The sequence below is a fragment of the Protomyctophum parallelum genome, assembly GCF_964188405.1.
Source record: "Protomyctophum parallelum genome assembly, chromosome: 7".
Classification (NCBI taxonomy): Eukaryota; Metazoa; Chordata; class Actinopteri; order Myctophiformes; family Myctophidae; genus Protomyctophum; species Protomyctophum parallelum.
In genome coordinates, this window is record NC_139705.1 from 13055316 (window position 1) to 13076259 (window position 20944).

Sequence of the window (20944 nt, forward strand, 5' to 3'; positions counted from 1 at the left end):
TGTTGGTTTCTGAGTGTCCCCTTAATTATTTTAGACTAGAGTGGTGTAGAAGATCTGTAGCTGCAAAATCATAATCTAGAAGGTCCTTTGGTTCGATTCCTGCTGGGGACACTGTGCCCTAGGGCCTAGGGAAGGTACCCTCACAAATAACCTTTCCTTCCACGTCTGAAATTTCTTTATTACTACGTCCAACCGGGGAACCCCCCCCCCCCCTGTCAGGTGAAAAGAAGCGGCTTGGAGTACTCCTCATGCATTGAAGGAAGCATCAAGCATGAGGTTAGTCTGTTGCTCTCCCCAGGTTGGCAGAGGGAGTGTAGCACCCAGAATTACATTCGAAAATGTACACTGTTAAAACAGTCACCTTTTTTTTCCTGTGTCAAGTGTCAAATTTCGAATGTAATTCTGGGTTCTACACTCCCTAATGCCTACACAGATTGGTTCCTGCTCCTTTAAAGGGAATTCATTCATAGAAAAAGAAACACTGGACATGACTCTAGGTCAGAGGTCTAATGCAGACGGATCACATTTGGGCATGTCCTCTCCTCGAAAGGATGCTTAAATTGGAAGGGAAAGCCCCTGCATCCTCACAACTTTCAAAGCGTGTGTTTTCTTATAGCCTATTATACATTTTATATTGTTATGTTTGTAACTTTGTATGTTTTGGGGACTCCAGATGAAAATGAATGCGCTAAATCTGGCATAGCATTCATTAATGTGCATTGTCCCGTTCAAATAAACGAATAAAGTAAAGTAAACCCTTTTCCATGATGACTGGGTGTGGACTTCTGTAAGCGACAGCAGAGAACACCCCGTCACCTGGATGGTAACCATATGGTTGCCAGTTCGAACCCGGCCTCCCCCAGAGTTACTGTCAAAGTGTCCTTGAGCAAGACACTGAACCCCTAATTGCTCCCGATGTGCTAGTTGGTGCCTTGCATGGTTTCCGCTGCCATCGGTGTATGAATGTGTGTGTGAATGGGTGAATGTAATGCACAATCTCTGTAAAGCGCCTTGGATAAAGGCGCTATATAAATGCACCATTTACCATTTACCATTTACACCATGATGCACTGTAGACTAATGTAGAGCGTGACCAGTTTAGAGGCTCAGAAAGCACATAACTGAGGACTTTTCATGGACATTGCACACAACACTGTGGTAGACTAAGGAAGGCTATGCAGCCTCTTTACCACCTCAGACACTTGAGAAAATTCAAGGTCTTACAAAACGTCCTGAAATCCTTCTACTCAGCTACCACTCAGCATTCTGACAGGGGCCATCACCGTCTGGTACAGGAATAGCTCCTCACAGGGCCAGCGAGCCCTGCAGAGGGTAGTGTGCTTGGCTGCATGAGCAGACCCCTCTCCCCTCCATGCAGGTCGCATTCACTGTCAGGCGTTTGAGCAGAGCTGAAAGATTTCTGAAGAACAATTACCACACCATCCCAATGGACTGCCTGTGCCAAGATCTGGTCATCCAAAAAACAGTGCTACAAAGTAAAAAAAAAGTTTTCCACTGCCTCTATGCCGTGAGACAAAGCGCAAGGCAACCAGAAGCGTGCTGTGATCTGAAATAGGCATGTACACAAATCTGATGTGGCTGTTTGAGACGTTTTGTACGCAGATATACCAGCCATAGCAGAAAAGCGGTTTGAGGAAAATTGCTACTGCTGCTAGTGGGAATTCGGCATGAGCGTTTCTTCCCTCAGGCAATCAGGGCCATGAACAAGGACCTAGCTGCCAGGGAAAATGTTCAACCTTCATCTCTTGCTCACAATTAAGAGTACAAGGAGCTCCTTTTCCTTCTTTTTATTTTTTGGGTCAAACTTGCACATGGACTTTGCACATTGTACATTGCACTAGTTTCAATGTACAGAATGCTATTTACATATTAACATGTTGTTATGTTACACAAACCTGTCACTCTTAGGATGTGTGGGAGTGGTGGAGCAGAAGATACAAGTCTTTCTCTGTCACTGTGTTGAACTTGAGCTTCAGAAAGATGTATTATTGTACCAATTCGACTTTAAAGAAGAGGAAAAAACATCCGCACACTAGTTTCTAGAGAAGTGCCTTCAATAAAGTAAGTCTCATGGAGCTCTAGAAACAAGTGTGTGGATGTTTTTTCCTCTTCTTTGATGTTTGCCGTGATGCCTGACATCCAACACCTGGCCTAAATATAGGCATTGAGATGTGCATACAATCCTCTCTGTGAACCAATTCTACTTTACCATAGGCTACAGCCCCTGGCTGTAATGTGAAAAAGACGTGCTTGATATAGGCAGGCCAAAGCGGAGGTGACCATAGGTGACCACCCCAATTGGTTTGTTGGCCTCATCATACAGGGAGTGTATATTGATTTTTATTTAGAACTATGGGAGTGACTTCAACAGACATGTTAGTAGTATTATAATGGATAACAAATTGAACTGGAAACCATACATAAATAACATAAGAACAAAAGTATCCAAAACAATTGCTATACTGTATAAAATGAATTTTAGACCAGAATAACTCACTCTACACTTTATTGCTCTCTCGTACTCCCACACATCAGTTATTGTGGTGGATTCGGAACAATATCAAATGTCAATCCAACATTTCTACTCCAGAAGAAAGCTATCAGAATTGTCAACCAACCATGCAGACTACTACGCACCAACAAATCCACCTGTCATTCAATTCAACACCCTAAAACTGCATTATCTTGTTGACCTTAATCTTCTTCTTCTTGTTCGTCCATCAGAGTTGATGACCATGGCATGTCTCAATTTGTTGACTTTTGGTGAGTGCGCAAATGACTGAAAAGACCAATTTGAGCCTGGAATACTCTGTAGCTTCTTATAGCTTCTTCTACGCAACGGTGGAGTCTGTTCTCCTACCATACAGCTGGAGTAGACAAGTTTATAGAATGGTGTGATCTACATCACCTGAAAATAAATGTAAACAAAACAGACAAGGTCATAGTTGACCCCAGGTCCATAGGAGACCACAGTATGATTAGTGTTCACGACCATAACATCAAACAGGTCTCCTCCTCCTATAAATACCTGGGAGTGCAGATCGATGAGGACCCGGGCTGGCACACGCATGTTACAACACTGTGTTCAAAGATACACCAGCGTCTACACTTTTCGGAGTCAGTGTAAATATTATGTTAACCTTTTACAGGGCTAGTATAGAATCTATCTTGAGATATGGTATATGTCCAGCTGGTTTGGCAATCTAAATGTAAAATACAAATCTCAAATTAATAGGCTAGCGAATGTGGCTGGGAAGATCATGGGCATGTCCAGACCGTCCAGCCCCCCCCCCATCACTCCCCATGCCATTTTTGAACAAGCAGTAATAAGACAAGCTCGGAATATTGTATCTGACCCTTTGCACGTATTGAACCGAGAGTACGAGCTAATGCCATCCGGTAGGAGATATTGAACGTGTATATTCATATATTGTGTGTATAATAGATTTAAACACTCATTTGTTCCTCTGTCAATCAAAATGCTCAATCAGAGATTGCTAACTGGCAGCAACCATAACTGACTAGATGCACTGTATTGACTAGTTGCACTTTATCAAGGGAATGTGTGCAATATCTCTGTTTTTTATGTTGGTGTGTTTCATGGTGTTTTTATTTTTATTTTCCTTCTGTGAATGTTTATTTGTATGCAGCTGTGACTCTGTCTCCAATATAAATTTCTCCTAAGGGAGACAAATAAATACAACCTTGAACCTATACGGCAGTGAATGCTGGACCCTTAATCCAACCCTGCAGAAGTACCTTGACGGGTGCTACATCAGAATGCTGCGTGCAGTACTTTTAACATCAGCAAGAGTGTACATGTTAATAACAAGACTCTGTATGGGGAATACCAAGGGAATACCAAGGGTGAGCCAGAAAATAGCAGCCAGGAGAATGAGACTAGCAGGACACTGCCAAAGACATCAAGAACTGCCAGCCAGCATACTGGTCCCCTGGGAACCAACCCACGGACCTCGATCACGAGGACGTCCCACACTAACATACATGGATGTACTGAAGAACGATGCAGGAGCGCAAAGTACCAACGAACTGGCCAGATGTATGGAGAACCGGGATGACTGGAAGCGATGATGGAGGGCTCGTCTGAGGACGACCTAGAGAGAGAGAGAGAGAGAGAATACTCTGTGGCACATGGGACAGGCCAGAGAGGATGTAGAGCCCTGAGGGGAAGGCATAGTTTCTTCCTTGGCTTTGCGTTGTTGTCTCTTCGACATGGCACAGGATCTTCTGCTGTTCTCACAGAGAACGGCACCCTCCTGGACCTTTCTTCTCCAGGACGGTTCGTCCTTGGGTACTAGTGCTCCCACTGGTTCAGGTCCATCAGTTTTAACTAGAACTAAGATGAGAGAACATATTACCCCAGTTTTGGCATCACTGCACTGGCTTCCGGTTGTTTTTAGGATTGATTTTTTTTTTTTTTTACTTGTCTATAAAGCTCTCAATGGTCTCGCACCTTCCTACCTACATGACTGCCTGCCTAAATATGTCCCAAACCGGCCCCTAAGGTCTTCCACTGCTGGCCTGCTCGCTTTGCCTAAAAAAATGGCAACTAAAAAATACGGGGAAGCAGCTTTTTGCTTCTACGGGCCGTCGGCATGGAACAAGCTCCCACTGTACCTTCGTCAGGCAGCCTCTGTAGACATTTTTAAAGCTCAGCTCAAGACCCACATACAACATTGCTTTTAAGTGATCTTTTATTTATTTTTTATTATTCATGTTCTCACTGTATTTTATTACTGCTTGTTTCTTTTAATGTCGTTGCCTTGCTTTATCTGTTCTTATCTTTGTACCACTGCCTTCTCCTGATTTGACACTGCGCTATTGTATTTTAACTGCATGCCTGTTTTAACGTTGTTTTGTTTTGCTTTTGTTTTTATTATCTTTTCTGCCCTGTAAAGCACTTTGAGCTACATTTATGTATGAAAGGTGCTATATAAATAAAGTTTATTATTATTATTATATTATTATTATTATCTTAAAGCTCTTCAAGGCCTCATTTCAGAGTGTCCTTGTAGAGCTTTTTGGGGCCATCTTGTGCTCGTTTGCCACTTCCCAGTTCACTAAAGAAGACTTTTGGCAATCTTGTGCAGGGCATTCTGGTCACATGGCCAGTCCATCTCAGCTGGGCTGCTGCAAGGTGGGGATGCTGGGCAAATTCAAATTGGCCTTGACTGCATGTCAAGACTCATGTACAGTATATGGTACAACTATCTGCTTCCATGTTGCTCTTGTCCATTATCCACCAAAAAAACCTACATACTGTATTATGATTCATTACAGAGTGAGTGTGGTGTGGGAACGGATTTTATAAGCTCCCTCACAGCTCTGGTTCATATAGTAAAAAGAGAACTAGGACAGGACATTCCCAAGACAACACTATGCAGCCCATGACTGTAGGCTTTTCTCTCTGTCTCGATGCATAGACTATTATGCTGCAGCAATCTCCACAGTGACATTGCCCTCGGTATCAACCCCTCTCCCCCTACCCCCCCACATTCTCTCACACACACACACACACACACACACACACACACACACACACACACACACACACACACACACACACACACACATAAACATACTCTGACACACAGGTCAATATCTATGTGTGGTACCTGCAGGTAAAACCCAGGTCTGTTACCAGCAGTGCTGTAGTCCTTCAGTCTACCCAGCACCCCATTAATCCCACATTGATCATCCTCACTTCAGGCCCAGGATCCTTTAACATGGCTGGAGCGTCGTTAATAATGCTCCATACAGAAGCCATTTGACATTTCCTTTAATTATGCCCTTCATTTATTCATGCACTTGATCCCAGGAGCTTGTTGTGAAAAGCTGCCTTCAGGAATATTTTATTCCACCCCTTGGGGCCTACGGATTAACCATCTTAATAGCAAGCCCCGGAAGGTATTACATCCTCTGGTGTGTGTACAATATGTGGGTATGTGTATGTGTATGTGTGTGTGCGTGCGTGTGTGTGTGTGCCGTGTGTGTGTGTGTGTGCGCGCACGTGCGTGCGTGAGTACGTGTTTGCGCATGCATATGGCATGTGTCCGTGAGAGTGACTGCATTGGTATTGTGCCTATGTATGTGTTAAGCTTTAGAAGCTATCAGGTCTTATTTCTCAAGCATTCGCAATCGCAGGACTATAGTGTAATATGAATTCTCCTGTATGACTGGCTTGTCTCATTCGAGGGAGGCACAAAGAAAAGTGCAAATGGTTGCAAGATCTGCACTTATCACACAAAGCAGCGAGCGACCCCCATATTTCCCAGTTTTACAGAGGAAAACATCCCTGTTTAATTTGCTCACTCTGCATGTCGTTTCCAAGCCAGACAGCAAAGCAGCACTTTTTTTACACAAAATATGAGAAATAACATCTGTGCACACCTGAAAAGGGATTTGAGATCTTAATTATGATGATGCTTGATCATGGAATACAACTCAAAATCCTGGCTTCCCATCTCAAATAATTTCTACAGGTTGTGTGAAGAAAAATGCACCAATTCAAAGATTGAGATCAGGAAGCTTGAGTAAAAATTACGCGCACGCACACACGTGCATATGCGCGCACACGCGCACGCACACACGCACACACACACACACACACACACACACACACACACACACACACACACACACACACACACACACACACACACACACACACACACACACACACACACACACACACACACACACACACACACACACACACACACACACACACACACACACACACACACACACACACACACACACACACACACACACACAGGTAATTCATCATAAATGGAAAGTCATTTGTCAATTTGTCAATTTGTCAGAACTGGAGGAAGCAATATGTAGTCTACCATATTATTCTATAAAAAATTTAACAAGAATTGCACATGTAAAGCCACAACATTTTCCTTCATTATAATCACATTCCACAAACACAATAAATCCCTGGCAATTCTTCCATAACCTTTTGCCCTGTTATACAATAATACACTGAAGCGCGCCAACATGGTTTTTAATCTAAAAAGCTCTTGGTGTTGTTTGCAGTTTGCTCATTTAAGAATAATACAGAGACTATACTCTTGGGGGTATGCAGTCTCACCCTCTGCTATTCCTCTCTCTCTCTCTCGTACTTTCTTCTGTTGTTTCTTACTCCAATTTATACTTAGTTGTATGTGGGTGTCACGCACTGAAAATAACAGATCTATAAACTCACAATGCAGCACACTGCAACATGCGGTGAGCTTGTATATCTGCTATTTTAGGTGCACGACACCCATGTGCAACCAAATATAACTCAGCCTTCAGTAGCTTTAGTTCATTAGCCAGACTGCTTTCAACATCTTGCATAGAAGACTAATGGGCCAGCATACCTTTTATTGCACACTGCAGCTCCATGGCAGTGGAGCTCCATTTGGAGGATGTAGAATTTACTCTCTTGCTGATAGCAAGTCCATGGTAGGGGCTAATGAATGTAGAGATCCAGTTTGAGATAAATCCTCCTGTAGGTCAATAAAAATTCACTTGGTGAAAAAAAAGGGAAGACCTGCAATTAGAAACCTGCTTGTGAGGGCTGGCCTGGGGCGAGTCCAGTAAATTCTGTAGAGAGATGTATTCAATCAAGCCTGGCAGCCCATGTGTCCTGGGACTGTCAGTTGAGAATTGATAACGCCCATTAACGGCGGTCTGTTGCTGCTGATAAATGTGTGATATCTATATACTGTATGTAAGAGAGGAAAATGCATGTGACAATAATGGTCTTTTATCAATCTCGTAAGCTTACAGATTCATTATGGTTGATCATATCTGCCTTCTTAACAATTTCATAATTTACTTCAAATGAGCTCAGTAAGCATGTGTGATATGATATCAGATCATATTGTGCCTTGCACAGGTTAAATTGTTTAAAGCATTAAGGTTACTTTCTTTTTTTGTCTTGTTCCACAATGTAAATGTTTTTTTCTGCATATGCCCCTGGCTTAGATACACACATGCATCTAATTCTGCACAATATTTCTGCAGATGTCAGAGCATCCCTGAAGCTATTTGGTGTTTAGTGCCCTTTGTTTTCTTTTTTTTTTACTTCGGCTCAATCTCACAGGTGGAACACACTTTTACTGTATATCATTACCAGTGATTGAACCACATAACGTATAGCTAAGACTCCCTCGAGTAGAGGTATGATAAACTCTAAAATTTATATATTCATTTTCTCCATTTCATTCACTTCCTATCATGTTAGAAAAGGTTCCTTACTCCTAAAACCAAATGAGATTGTCTGCACCTCCTGCTCTTGTGCAGAAACAGAGAACAGGTGGCCGCGAGCACCATGCACTGCCCACGTACGTCCTCATGCCAATCAGAACTGACATTTTCAGCACCATCCTTTTGGCTGCAATAAATTCTGGTAATGGAGTTGCATAAAGCAATAATCAAATAAGAAATGTGTCTCCATTTCAGCTAGGAGACAGAGGACGTCACTATTAGGATATTGATAAATGTTATGTGCAGAAATAACAACCCAATGTGGGTCATGGCTTTTGAGACAAACATTTTAATATTTAAACAACATTGGGGATACTGGATAGGCGTTGCACTTTCAAATCAAAGTACAAAATCACATTCTCAGATAACAACCAATTATGCAGCTCATCCTAGGACTAGTGGAAGTGAAACTGTAATTCATATTGCCTTGGGAGGCGACTATGTTCTGATATCTTATTGTAGTTCACGTTACCCAACCAGACATCCCTTGTGGTTAAGGTGCAATGCTTTTTCTATTTATTTAAGCTGTGATAAATATTTAAACTGCAAAAGTGTTGCAGAAGATGATACAAAAGTACCAACTGAATATGCATTAGGCCTACCTATAAATATTTTAATTCTCATCTCACCAGTAGCCTTCCATTGGCTTGCGTGTGTATGTGCGTGTGTGTGTGTGTGTGTGTGTGTGTGTGTGTGTGTGTGTGTGTGTGTGTGTGTGTGTGTGTGTGTGTGTGTGTGTGTGTGTGTGTGTTTTCCCCGATGTTCAATTTTACTGCCCAGTATTAGGTACTCAGACATCTGCGATCAATAAAGCCAGTGAACAGCGAAGGTCAGCCTATACTTTATGTGGGATCGTGCACTTTTGCTCTGGTTCTAAAAAACAGAATGAAAGTATAGTACACGTATGATCTTATATTGGCTATATGAAGTTATTTTCACATTTATCATGTCAGACTCAAGCACTTAGAGAAATCTTCAATATCTTCCCATGATAATACCTCTCATGATCACTGATCAGATGGAAACATCTGAGCCAATTTATTTGGTGTATGTTTCATTGTTCTTAGTTTTCCTCAACAGTGAACAGAAATTAACCTCAAGACCAAATTTCAATAGAAATGCATGAGTGCAATCATATGATGGGAAAATAGACTCCATTAACTAATTTGGTAGAAAAGGCATATTTCAAGTAGGCTACAACCTCTGGAAGTATTTTATTCACCAGGTTGTTTAACTGAATAAATGCTGTCTTGGTCCTTTAGTAGCAATCTTTAAATGAAATGTTTACCTCCTCCATGAGAACATGATGAAGCCTGGCCTGTGTTTACTTTCATTTTGAGAGCATTAGAGTCTTATTCTTGAGGGCACCATGTGGCATTATGGAACAAATAATGAGAATACCATCCAAGTTGGTTATCTGCCATGGCTTTCTTCTCCAAAGAAACACATTCTGCAAAAACACACCCATATGTTTGATATAGGGTTTTCAAACATTCTTCTAAAATAGCTCAGTGAAAAAAGATCTATCCCTCGATTCCGCTTGATAGTGTGTTGTCTGCAAAGTGCAGACAATTGTATAGATTATCAATAGTCTTGTCCTAATGATTGTTTTCACTTTCCAGTTGTCAATTTCTCTTTGCATATATTAAAAGCTGCGGTTAACATATGATCAGCACTGAGTGGTTTGCAAGCAGATGTTGACTTCTTGAATACTGGTTCAAGTTCGCCAACAGACAACCAACATATAGGCCTATAAGTAGCAACACAACACAATAACACGCTCAGCAGCAGCATAAATACAATCATCCAAGGCTCCCAAAAATAGCTTGAACCAAATGGATACTCTGCATTTATCTAAATATGATTTCTTGAGTATGAGTTTTTTTGTGAACAAAATGATGCAGGAATAATGTGGAAAAAGCAGGCTTTTCTCATTAAGGTCACCAAGGTCTGTGGCAGACCTCCGATTCCATGAATGATGATTAGCTAGTTAAGAGCTAGCACATCTGTTTCCCAACGCCTCTGTGACTAGCATAGCAGTTGTGGTGTGGAAATCATGAATTATTCACTGTTTTTAATTAACATAAAGTGTGCCGTATGTATTGGTCGACTCAACATGCTGACTTTTGATTGCACATGAAACAGAAAATACATACAGAAGATACATGCTTTGCTGGTACACTGCAGAGAAGCTTTAATGGACATTGGGATGTAAGTTTCTCGCAATTCTCTGCAAGTAGTAGTGATTGAAAAACTAATTTTCATTTTAAGAGAATACTTTGACATTTACAGCATTAACCATAAATGCACATTTGGTACTCCAGTTTAGCCTTCACTTTGAACAATATAGAGTGCATAGGCTATTAGGCAAAGAAAGCTGGATGATGAGATTTCAAACCACCAATTCCAGCTGTCTGGTATGGGAATATCTTGTAATTAAAAGTGAATGAAAGCTTTTAATTTAAAATAACTCTGAAATTTAAAGAGCACATGAAAGCAATTCCAGCTGATGCAGACACACCTTCACTGGCTGAGTGTCACACTGGTCAACTATCACTTTTAATTTGCTTCTCCAGCACAAAGATTTACTGAATTTGCTTTTACGTGGTTGTTTTCTGTATCACTGTGGAGCAAAAGATGTCAAGACTCACACAAACGCATGCATATGCAGCAAGAAAGTATATATGGACTCAGATTCTGTGTGCATGCAGATTTGCACGAGCACACACACACACACACACACACACACACACACACACACACACACACACACACACACACACACACACACACACACACACACACACACACGCACAGTCACACACAGTCACACAGACACACATACAGAAGTCAGACAGAACACATAGAGAACACACATGTATTCAGAAACCAGTTGTGTATTAAGAACATTTAACATTTTGAACTTTGTAATTTCTCCCTTGGGCACAGCAAGTCTTGTGAGACGCTTGTAATACGTTAAGTGGTGATGATGTAACCATCTGTACTACGCTGCAACAGTGAAATTACACACACAATGTGCACTCACACATTCACACCCCATAGGTCTTGAGAGACGAAATCAAGACCACTAGCTTTGATTGCTCTCATCGGTCAAGGTTTACTCCCAATCCATCTCCATTTACTGCCAATTGTAATGTTGACATCTCTCTTGGGCAGCAGATATGAAATAATCAATAGTTCCTGGATGCTTTGCGTGGGGGGTTTCATAGTCAAAGAGTAAAGTATTTATGCGATGCGCTTTCATCATTGAAAAAATAACCCACAGTAGATCCACCTGTCCTCCTTGCATAGGAGGCAGCCAGTGATACTGTATTCTCAAAGGATTTTATCTGCAGGAAGGGGAATACTTTGGACAGGATTGACTCCTTTCGAATATTGCAAGGTAAAGGCAACACCTGGGTACTTCAATTAGTCTGCCTGGAAGGGAGATATTGGAGATTTGACAAAGAGAATGGATGCAGGGAAAGAGCTCCGACAGGATCAGGTCAATGTGTCAACACCCTCGGCTTCAATACAAAGAAACTAATAATTGGAAGAACCATTACAAGCAAGCAATGGCTCATTGTAGAGCTGGGGTTAATATTAACAGTCCCCAAAATAGCCACTGAACTGACAAAAAGTACAATGTGTCACTGCTGTCAAAACTCTCAGACAAAAACAAGGCATTGATAATATTGCTGCTTGTTTGGCTTTATTAAAGATCCAGCCGATAACTTTATAATCTATAGCCTATGTTGTAATATTCAGATTTCACATGGAAACCACTGAAATGATCACATTTTGCATTTCAGAGATAACATCTAGTGTCATTACCCCCTTTCAAATCCCTGTAATGATTACTGAAGAAGGTTGAAACTAAAATATTTTAATAATCTGGATGTAGTATACAGTGTTCATTGCATGCAGGTTGAAAATAATAATGTCAGCTGAAAGACACAAACAACAAAAGATCAAATGGTATGGTAGGTCTAGATCTATTATAGTGAAATGAGATACCACATTTAGCTCTCTGTTCTTTTAGAGAAAATGACAGCAAGAAAGGCCTTTTCTTTGCACATTCAAACCGATTCCGGCCAATCACTTTTGGCGTCTTTACATTTCTGCCCTCACATTTATCTTTAATATGTACTTTGCTCAGCCAATCAAATCATCGCTATGGTATGGGGTGATCAGCCAATCGCAAGCCAATGTTTGTGTTCACACAGATCCACAAAGCTGGGCATAGGAGGGGCTAGCACCCCTAAAAACATTAATCAATATAGAGGCCAAAGAAGGTGGATGTAATTTGCTTCAAAGTGTAATATGAAACTGCTTTTATTTCAACCGTAGAAATAGTCAATCATGATATATTTAGTAACTCTTTCTCAAACCTTGAGTAGCCTATATGCAGGAGCAGGCAATCAAGTGATGTCACTAGGGGGCACAATACCACAGGAGAAGAGGCTCTTGTAGAAAACAATGATTATATGCTTCCATTACCATGGCAACCCTGTATTGTATATACTCTCTCCTTGTGCCAATAGGAAATACTCAATTGTAGCTATAGGACTGGGCAGAGGTCAAAATAAAAACCTATATGACTTGCACTGCTCATGTGACAGAATAAATTGCAAGAAAGTATTTGTCTCCACGCTTCAATTGAGTTTTCCATTTGGATTAAACAGACATTTTCCATACCACCATCTTCTTCTATCAACAAGGTATTTGTCACCTGACCCCATCTATTGCTTGCAAGTGCAAACCTGAAGTGTTTCATTCCACACAAAAAAACATAACCCAAGGTCAAGTTTACAGGTCACTGCAGAGCAGAGCTATGGTGTAAGGGTGACAATGAGCTTTCTCCTATAGTTCCAACCTGTCTCAGAGTGAGTTTTTTGGTCCATTGTTCACTGCTGGTTCTTGAGATGCTGCTGCTAGTGTTTACCATGTGTATCCAGCCTACTATTAAAATTATTGCCAATTATTTTCTTAGAATCTAATGGGTCCTGTGAACAAGCAAGGCAGTACAATTTGAGTGTGAAATTGTGTTTATAATACTAACTGTTACTGTTGACTGAGTAGCATTACTTCTGTATAGAATTGACTTATTAGCCATTGTGTCTGGCAAGTGCTATATAAAATCACACATCTGGGGGTTTTCAGACAGAAATGGTGCAATGAAGTTCTTGAAAGACCATGAATGTTTGAATATACAGCACAGCAGTGAGAGAACAGTCATATACTGTACACATAGTACAGTAGGAGGGACTTCAGTATAACTCGTCTGAAATTAATACATGTATAAGCACTTGAATCTAGAGTCTAGACATTGCACAGTTACTCTTCATAACAGACATTATGCAGTACATCCCCACTGTGCAGTATGTTAATGTAGTGGTTTTTAAAATGTCATTTAATTTCACTATAGAAAACTACAGTCTACAGATTACAACTGGAAGGCTTTCAGGCATTAGCTCCTTGAACTTCTACTTCTGCACTGAATTATAGTATATCCTCAAGCTCATCACCACACCTTCTCTGTCTTCATCAGTGGATCAGGATGGTCTGCTGCTTTCCAACGAGTACAACGTCTGTTGGGTGGGGATTGGGGTCAAAGACCCTGATTGAAATGATCACAGACTTGTTAAATGCCTTGCAGAGTCGAACGTAATCGACCGCAGTAGAAGCAGTAGTTTGTACAATGATTCAAAATCTGTCATAGCTGCCATCTAGTGGACGAGTAGATGCTTGCACATTAATAGTGATTATAAACCGACGCAAACCTACACTAGCGACGGAAGGACTATAAGATTATAAGGATTAAAATAAACTTTTGTGTGCTTTTGACTCCCCCACGCAAGGCATAAAATATACTCTGTCCAGGCCTTTATACTCTTCTGAGGCATCCATACTCATCAATGATGGATGCAGACAGTCATGCAGACCTTTGCAGGGACAGGTGTAACAGCCCAAAATATACCCCATGGCTAGCCTGCTTTATACGCGAGCCGGGGTATATTCCCAGTTTCCAGTTTTCCATTTACCTGTCCTTATTCATGAATAACACAAGGGGGGATTCAGTACTAGAGTAAAAATCCAGTACACTATTCATTATGGTTTTCTTATTAAAAATCACACCCGTGAAATGAGGGGCGCTCTTGTCATCGTACATCAATTTATGTTAGTGGACATTTGACATTGCTACAAGGTACATAAGGTACGGAGTAGAGTCGCTGCTTCTTCGCCTGGAAAGGAGCCAGCTTAGGTGGTTCGGGCATCAGGTTAGGATGCCTCTCGGGCGTCTCCCTAGGGAGGTCCTTGAGGCACGTCCCACTGGGAGGAGACCCCGGGGCAGACCAAGGCGCAGTTGGAGGAAACACATCGACTCACTGGCATTGGAACGTCTCGGGATTCCCCAGGAGGAAGTCACTAATGTTGCTCTGGAGAGGGGAGGCTGGAACACTCTGGTGGAGCTGTTGCCCTTGCGACCTGACTACGGATAAGCGGTTGAAGATGGATGGATGGACATAAGGTACATAAGGTGGTCTCACACACACACTCACACTCACACTCACACTCACACACACACACACACACACACACACACACACACACACACATTGAGGTGCCCAGGTGTCCCTATAGCTTCCAAAATTGGCTATTTTGTCCAAAATGAAAAAAATAAAAATAAAGTAAAGTAATGTAGGCTACGTATCTGATTAACATGCTTAAACATATTCGACAATTAAGGTTGTTTCTACAATTGCAACAATATAGGCTAGATATGTAAGTCTAGGAAGGAAACAATATTGAAGATTTTACGCACAGAAGAGTAGCCTAGGCTAGGACCGAAATCAATCAATCAATGTAGAGCTACATTATTGCTACAATCAATGTAGACTCATTTATATCAATGAAATGATGAATCTGTGATAGATGAATGAACACGGTCCCACTGACTGAACTATTTAGAATCGTCTTCGAGTTCAAAGTCGTCGCACTTGGATTGACCTCTGTTGACAGCTTATAAATACAGGGACGAACCCTCTCTCGAGACTTGACTTGCCATAGTTGTTAACGTGCAGTATTTGCTGTCAGTCAAAATAGTTTCAGGCATTTCTGCAGAGGCGCCGGGAGAACCGAGACACATGCCAGCATACTTAGTCACTGTGACTAGTCTGTAGTAGGCTAGCCTACAACTACGTTATCGCAATGTGCCATAGGGCCCATATGCTCAATTTATGACGCATCACAAATCAATAGTTTGGTCTGTGCAATAGGCCAACTTCAATTCAAGTTCCACACGGCGAACATCGAGAGAAAAGATAGAATAACTTTTGAATCGATGATACCTTTTTATGCCAACGGCTCTGTACGGTAAGAGAGACATTTAAACAAAATTATAAACAAAATAATTGAATTGTTGTTGTATTTTTAAAAGCAGACAATAGGCAAGAAAAGCAAAAAAACAATAGTCTACCATATTCCTTTTTTCCGGTGGAAACAAAATCCCCTTTTGTCCAAAAAGTACAGATACAATTGATTATTTGCATTGCAAAATGATTCGATTCTGATTATTTGCATTTCAAAACAATACGATCCAAAAACAAACGATATGATAGGTTGAGTTACCAGTATATTGCTGAACTAGAACTAGTTAGCCTTCCCCTAACCTTCCACCACATAAATGCTATAGTATAGGTCTATATCAATGCTATACCGTTAAATTAATTTACTTACATTTAATGAGTCTTTGAAAGGTCCACTATAAACTTGAACAAGACCATGGTGAAACCTAGATATGGCTGGACAAAATGGCAAAATAGTTGGGAATTTACTTGAAGGATTGTTGTTATAGGCCTAAATGTAAATTCCTGCATAATATATGAAATATTCATCTGCTATTTTCTTTAGTGGTCCTAGTAATTTGTTGTAGGCTAATTTTAGTTGTATACACATGACATGGCTAAACTAATCTAAATCTACACAGGTGTTTGGATTGCCTTTGTTGGGACAACTGGACAGTCAACCAGCGATGTAACATCTTCATCATGAGAGTGAGTGACTGACTCAAATGCTTTTTCCTTGGAGACTATAGTATCAGTATATTGCTGAACTAGAATAGTCACAATTTTGGAAAAATTACAAAGTGTGGTTGCCGTAATTGCTTATATAGGCCCCTCCCACTAATCTAATGTCACCCTTGTGACCATTTGTAAGTAATTTGGAGGGATTTATCCCCCCAAAAATATTTTTTCTGCAACAAACGGTTACATTTTTGAGTGATGTAACCATTCCTATAGAGTATACTGTAGTGTAGACAGCTATGTGTGTCCCTGGGTCTGTCCCTGCATGGCTGGGTCTGTCCGAGCACGAAAATAGCGTTATAGAGTTTATTCACCACCAAGTGTCACTGTTGCACAGCCTAACACACACACACACACACACACACACACACACACACACACACACACACACACACACACACACACACACACACACACACACACACACACACACACACACACACACACACAGGCCAGGGATTAGGGCTTTTACAGTACGTACATCACAAGTACAGTACAGCACCACTCACTTCAGACGGGTCTGATTTTTGCATTTGCAGCGCCCCCTATGGATGTAATTGCTTTTGGCTCTGTGTTGATGCCATCACCCATGACATGTGATTCAAATTTGGGGTGGATTGGACATTTGGTTCGTGATTTGTGGCATTCTTTGTATAATAGGCCCCTCCCACTAACTTCGGAAGACGATTACGGCCGAACGATACGCACAATAAAAATTCTGCCTATGGCGTTTTAATCGGATAGGTCCGGAGATCATGTGTACCGATTTGGACAAAATGTGTAGGAGGAGGAGCAAAAGTGTGTTTTGAAGAAAATTCTAAATGGCGGAAAATCTATCCTGACAGAAATGGCCGTAGCCTATATGGGGAGATGCGTCATCATGACCCACGAAATCAAGGATTTTTCTTTTTCATTTTACGACCTACGGTTCAAGAGTTATAAGCCATAAAGCGGACTGTTATAGCGCCACCATGAGGCCGACCGATATAATTATAAGTTCATTAATTTTGGAAATTATTATGAACCTCCCCTCTAAGTTTTGTAACTATAGCACTTACAGTCTCAGAGGAAAAAATACTTGAATGTGAGTTTTTGCATTTTCTAATTCATGTAATGCATAATTATATAATGAATAAATTAATATCAATTAAATTATACAACATTTCTCTTAGCAAAATACGAGCACACGATTCCCGATGAAGCCGGTCGATTTGACATATGGCTCAAAGTAAAATAAAGTGTTACATGTTCTAACTAGAGTCTGGTTAGGGCAGCCACACTAATAAGAAATGTACATTATTGCCAGCATAGGCATGGGGAGTGTCATTCCCACATTACCCTAATGGTTAAGTAGCCTACCATCACAGTAGATGAATGAAAGGGTTACTGTACTTAATGCTAATGCGAGAGGTGTCTATAAGCATTTGGGAACGATAAAATATGTATTTGGAACAAACGGATTGACTATCCATATGCAGGCTTGACAGACCGGCTAATTGAACTCTGCTCCGACACTTGTCAGTCACACTCATGAGGCGGGAAGACAGGTAATTTGGCATGGTATATTACAGGAGATTTGAGATTGATGGTACAAAAAAGACCTGCATTTTAGATCGGCATCTATTTCCACAGGATGCCAAAATGAAAAATACTAGTAAATGAAGTGTGAAGAGATTTCAATCAGGCAGTCAAGTCTGTCAGTCAATAATCAAGGAGGTTTTATTTTTCACTAATGTATGCAAGTACGAGCAGCAAAATGTTGTTGGGCAAGTCAAGAACATGCTCTTCTATAGGGCCGGTCCGCAGCCAAAAAGTATATATATATATATATATATATCTCTGTCTCTGTCTCTCTCTGTCTGTCTGTCTGTCTGTCTGTCTCTCTCTCTCTCTCTCTCTCTCTCTCTCTCTCTCTCTCTCTCTCTCTCTCTCTCTCTCTCTCTCTCTCTGCCACTCAGAGTGTGAGGGACTGGGCTGTTGCTGGTTGAGTAGCCCAGAGCAATTGACTATGGTTGGTTCTTTATTCTATAGAGCGGCGCAGTCCCTCCCCCTTTCAGAACAACGAATGGCCCAGGAAATGAAATGCAATGCATTCTGACCATAGGATTTCCTTTAAGTATTTATTTAAAGACGGTTACGCCGCAGACAAAGCCAACTCGGATCGTGACAAATCATGACAATGAACACAATGTTTTGGGCCGATCAAATAATTTATAAGAAGAAAAACAAAAAAAATAGTGTTGTCTCCTGCCTTTATTTTCTTCTTTCTAATGATTTGATCGGCCCAAAATATTGTGTTCATTGTCATGATTTGTCACGATCCGAGTTGGCTTTGTCCGCGGCGTAACCGTCTTTAAATAAATACTTTAAGAAAATCCTATGGTCAGAATGCATTGCATTTCATTTCCTGGGCCGTTCGTTGTTCTGAAAGGGGGAGGGACTGCGCCGCTCTATAGCCTCTGCAGTGTTAATACAGGGAAAGGGGTCGAACCTCTTTCATTGTACAGCTCAGCTTGACTGAGATGTAGTAGCTGGTGAATCCAGGGATATTCACTCCCCGTTGTGATGTTTCAGCCAAATACTCATTAAGCATTCATCGACAGCACCACAACTTCCTGCATGGAATAGAACAGGATTTCTTTTCTCCCAAATTTTGTGTACATTTTGGTGTGCTCAGGAAGCACATTTTGGTGTGCTTCCTGAAACCAGATCAGATTCCCGATCAGACTGGAAATAATATACAGCAAAGATCTAGATATTCAAGTGTGTATGTGAGCATGCAACATTGCAACAATCATGTCGTGATTACAATTTAGGCATTTAGCAGACGCTCTTAATCCAGAGCGATTTACAGTAAGCAAGAACAAAACATTGTAATACATCATAAAAAGTCATCATGAATCATACGTAAGCTAAGAACAGTGGAATATCTAGATAATGAAACTATGCATAGGTAGGCTACTATATAGTGCTATGTCTACATACCATGCTATCTAAGTTACATAAATTGAGCCTTTGCATTATGCCTGTAGGGACGTCGGGGCTATAGGGCAAGTGCTACGGGCTACGGCAAGTGCTACGAGGTGGGTTTTCAGACTACGGCGGAACATTGGGAGTGAGTCTGCAGTTCTGATTGCAATGGGAAGTGCATAAGTGCATTCTGCATTCCATAGTTTTGGAGCCAGAAGGGAGAAGAGTTTGGGACATGTGGAGCAAAATTGTCCCTGTGTTTTTAGTGAAGGTACTTCCAGCTTCCCTGTGTTGGCTCTGGCTGATCAGAGCGCGCGTTTGTAGGGTTCGATCAGACTTGCAAGATATGGGGGTGCCATACCTTTGGTTGCTTTGAATGCCAGGATCAGAGTTTTTGGCAGCAACCGGGAGCCAATGGAGGGAGCGGAGAAGCTCTAGCTGGCTGAGCTGCAGCATTTTGGATCAATTGGAGAGGCTTAAGTGTGCATGCTGGTAGGCCAGTAAGGAGGGTGTTACAATAGTCATGTTTTGACATGACTGACATTGTCTGGATAAGGAGCTGGGCTGACTCCTGGGTGAGGAAGGGTTGAATTCGTCAAATGTTATAGAAGAGTGTAAACCTACAGGATTGTGTGGGGTGGGAAATTTGGTATAGTCTTTTTCATTGGCAAGTGCATTCATGAATGTATGTATATAGACAATATTTTCAACCAATAAAAAAGACTATATACCAAATTTCCCACTTTAAACAAAAGAAGCCTGTCAGCTGCCGGACTATGACGGCTGTAATGTGTGTTTTGAACGAGAGCTGACAACACCAAGGGCTGTATTTTGCGTGTCTTAAGTACCACGTCTTATTACTTAACTTATGACCTGGTCAATGCTCTTTGGCCTCTCAGAATAGCCAAATGGCATTGATCACACCTCCAGGTCTTAAGTTAAGTAATAAGACCTGGTACTTAAGACACGCAAAATGCAGCCCTTGCAAGGGTCTTGGCTGTTGGGACAAAGGTTACCAAGGTGTTGTCTATGGAAAAAGTTAGCTCCCGCATGGACTTAGCTGGGAAGAAGAGAAGCTCAGTCTTGTCTGGGTGATAAGTTGGCCAGGACCAGTTCATGATTTAGACTTGAAAATGTTGGACCAGCAGACTGACCGACAGACCGACTGAGTGGCTAGTGTAGCAGAGTGGCTCAGAGCCTCAGCCTGATGGCCTCAAAAGTCAATGGTGCCGTGACCCGGATCGGGAGGAGGTCAAAATGGGGGTGAGTGTAGCAGAGTGGCTCAGACTAGATATTAAAACAAGAATTGATGAACATCAATTAATTACCAGCTGCGTTATTATATCTGCAGATATATCAGATGTGCTATGAAATGGAAATATCTGTGTTTATCTGTATTTGGGTGTGTGTGGAAATAACAACAGGATCTGTCCAGGTGGCTGCTGTACGACGTGTTGCGTGCTGAAAGTAGCTGATCTGCAAGCTCAGAACGTGTCGCTTCCGCAATACGTTGTGAGCTTGTAGATCGGCTATTTTCAGCACGTGGAAATATGCAGGCACACACACACACACACACACAC